The sequence below is a fragment of the Ornithorhynchus anatinus genome, chromosome 1, assembly GCF_004115215.2.
Source record: "Ornithorhynchus anatinus isolate Pmale09 chromosome 1, mOrnAna1.pri.v4, whole genome shotgun sequence".
Classification (NCBI taxonomy): domain Eukaryota; kingdom Metazoa; phylum Chordata; class Mammalia; order Monotremata; family Ornithorhynchidae; genus Ornithorhynchus; species Ornithorhynchus anatinus.
The window spans coordinates 83137511-83141048 of record NC_041728.1 but is presented as its reverse complement, the minus strand read 5'-3'; the positions used below and the strand labels follow the sequence as shown (position 1 = coordinate 83141048).

General features: G+C 42.2%; 1 non-coding gene across 1 annotated transcript; it reads left to right on the top strand.

Annotated features, from left to right (window-relative positions):
* The first annotated feature begins 2107 nt into the window (after positions 1 to 2107).
* Positions 2108 to 2229, top strand: MIR30C-2 (microRNA mir-30c-2). Its single transcript, NR_034687.1, has one exon. It is a non-coding gene; the product is annotated as a microRNA mir-30c-2 (primary transcript).
* The last annotated feature ends 1309 nt before the right edge of the window (positions 2230 to 3538 follow it).

Sequence of the window (3538 nt, the reverse complement as noted above, 5' to 3'; positions counted from 1 at the left end):
GCAGTAGAGTACAAAGATATGTACATAATTGTATTTATTGAGCACTTACTGTATGCAGAGAACTGGACTAAGCGCTTTGGAGACTACAACGATATAACAGACACATTGCCTGCCCACAACGAGCTTATAGGGGTGCATTGGAGGGATCTGAATATCCAAATGCTTAGGTAATGCAGAAGTGCTGAGGTGGCAGTTGTAGGAGATACAGTGGTGAGATGAAAGATAAATCAGGAGGGGAAATGATTTCAGAAGGGCCTTGAAGATGAGAAGAGCTTTGGTCTGCTGGGTGTAAACAACGAGGGAGTTCCAGGGAGAAGAGGGTGTGAACAAGAGGTCAGTGAGACAAGAACATATGAGTAGAGTGATGTCCCCGTTTAGACCGGTAAGCTCACTGTGGGCTGGAAACGTTGTCTACCAACTCTTTTGTATTGGATTCACCCAAGCACTTAGTACAGCGCTCTGCGTACAGCAAGCACTTGAAATGTACCATTGCTTAATTGATGTTTTAGGACAGTGATCTTGGCAGCAGAGGAAAGTGTGGTCTGGAGAAGGGAGAGACCGGAGGCCGGGAGTTCCCTCGAAGAGGCTGATGCGGAGGTATAGCTAGGATATAAAAAGTGTCCTGACCAAAAGTGGGATTAAAAGAAGTGGATTCTGGAGATCTTGTGGAGAAAGAGCCAACAGGATTTTGGACAGAGAAATAGCGTGGTCTAGTGGAGCGAGCAAGGACCTGGAAGTCAGAAAGATCTGGATTCCAATCCCAGCTCTGCCCCTTGTCCTCTGTGTCACCTTGGGCAAGTCACTTGACTTTTCAGTGTCACAGTTACCTCGGCTCCAAATGGGGATTAAGGTTGCGATTAAGATTGTATCTACCCCAGTGCTTAGAACTGTGCCTGGCACAGAGTAGGTATTTAACAGTTGCCACTAATATTATTAAGATTTGGGGACAGACTGAATGTGGAGATTAAAAGAAAGGGAAGAGTCAAGGAGGAAGGATGGTGGTATTTTTCATCTGTATTTGGAAAGGTAGATGAAGGAGAAGATTTTGGAGGAAAAAGGAGGAGGAATTCACTTCTGGACACTTTGAAGTGCTGGTGAGATAACCGAGAAGAGATGTCCTGATTGCTGGAGGAGATATGAGTAGGCAGAGAAGGAAAGAAGTTGGCACTGGTGAAGTTGATTTGGGAGTCACTCACATGGAGTGACAAGCCATGAAAGCAGATCAACTCCCCCCAAAAAGTGAATATAGATTGAGGATGGAGCAGGACCCAAAACTAAGCAATGGGGGGAACCCCTCAGTTAAGGAGTGGAAGGTCGAAGAAGAGTCAGGGAAAGGGATGAGAGGGTAGGCTAGAGAGGTAGGAGGACCAGGACAGTATGGTGTCAGAAACATAAAGGTTAGATGATATTTACAGAAGGGAGTAGGCCACACTGTCAAAGACATTTGATAGTGAAGGAGTGTGAAGATGGAATACAGTATTAGATTTGGCAAAATATCAGTAGGAGTATATCAGTAATATTTATTAGTTGCCTGCTATGTATAGATTACTGTATGAGGTACTCAGAGAATTTATGAACACAAAAATTGTAATCCCTGCCCTTGTAGATCGTATAAAGGGAAGGGGAAAGTAGGCATAAATTGATTAATTTACTTTCTATGGAATAGATATTTAATATCTATGTCCAAAGAGTTCCTTTTGCATAGATTAAAAATATTTGTGTCACGCTGGGAAATTTCATTTCAGTGTTCATATAGCAGTATTATTTTACCTCGGGTGTTCATTTTTTTGTTTGATGATTGCATGTATTACTGTGTACACCATAATTAAATTTCACTAATTATCTGCAATGAAAATGACTTACGTCTCTCCTGCCTGCAGGTACAATGCAGCTACGACCATCAGCAGCATGCGGGAGTGAGCTGGAGTGAAGTTTTACAGCTTGAGTGAAAGATGAAGCTGGATTTCCTTTGATCTTTGGAGACTTTGTCCTTTTTAAAGGGGAGAGGGAAATGTTTTATGAGATCATTTCTGGACTAATCATGTGGCATGGATATTAATGCGCTGACATACTGGATTTCCTGAAGTTTGTTTTGCTGAACCCTAACCTGTTCTAAAGAGCCCTGAGTGACAGGTACTGTAAACATCCTACACTCTCAGCTGTAGATGTGAGAAAGCTGGGAGAAGGCTGTTTACTCTCTCTGCCTTGGAAATCAGCCAAAGAGAACAGAATCGAGGATCGCATGTTGAGCGTGTGTGTCCACTCTGATATTGTGCTTTATTAACATTTGAGGGTGAAATGTTCTAAAGGAAAAATATTTATCTTGGTCAGACCAAGTAATGTTAATGGAATTTTGTTATGTTCTCTTTATGCCCTGATTTATTTTTTCCAACTGTTACAACTCTCTGATGTGATCAATTCTTTGTGTTATTGTGTCAATGGCTTGAAATATGATTATAAATATACAAATAAAATATGCTACATCCAATAGTAGTAGTAGTGAGTACCTTCTGAATGCAGTGTATTTGGGAAGAGCACTTCCTTTGCTCAGTCAATCAGTGGTATTTATTGAGCACTTACTGTGTGCAGAGCACTGAACTAAGTGCTTGGGAGAGAATACAGTACAAAAGAGTCTTACACATTCCCTGCCCACAAGGAGCTAAGAGTGTGGCGGGGGAGACCGACGTTAATATAAATAAATTACGGATATGTGCATGAATGCTTTTGGGGCTATAGGCAATACAGAGTAGGGAAAAAGTGGACTTATTCAGAGAAGGCCTCTTGAAGGAGATTTGATTAAAATAAGGCTTTGAGGGTAGTCTGTCATGTATGGAGGAGAGGGGAGTTCCAGGCCAAAAGAAGGATGTGGCATGTGGTGGGCAGAGAGATAGAAAAGATTATGGCACAGCGATTAAGTTGGCATTAGAGAAGCTAGGTAGAGGACTGGGTTGTAATAGGAGGTAAGATAGGAGGAGGTGAGCTCAATGAGTGCATCAAAACCAATGATTAGGAGTTTCTGTTTGATGCAAAAAGGGGATGGGCAGCCACTGGAGGTTTGGGCAGAGGTGAATTTAGAAAAATGATCCTGGCAACAGAGTGGAAGAGAAGGCCTGGAGTGGAGAGAGGCAGGGAGGTCAGTGAGGAGGCTGATGCAGTAGAAAAGGCGGGTTATGTGCATATCCACAAATTGTATGTCATAAAATCATACATTTATATTAATGTTGGCCCTTCCCCTCGAGACTGTAAGCTAGTGTGGGCAGGGAATGTGTCTATTCATATATTGTACTCTCCCAAGTGCTTAGTACGGTGCTGCCCACAGTAAGCACTCAATAAATACAATTGAATGAATGAATAAATACTGTTGATTGACTGATGTAAGTGCTCCGGTCAATATAGTAGCAGTTTGGATGGAGAGGAAAGAGAAGGTTACAGTAATGTGAAAAAAGATTTGATATGGTTTGGTGACACTGAATATGTAGGTTGAATGAGAGGGATGGGTCGAGGACAGTTTATGGGCTTGTGAGATAGGGAGGGTGAT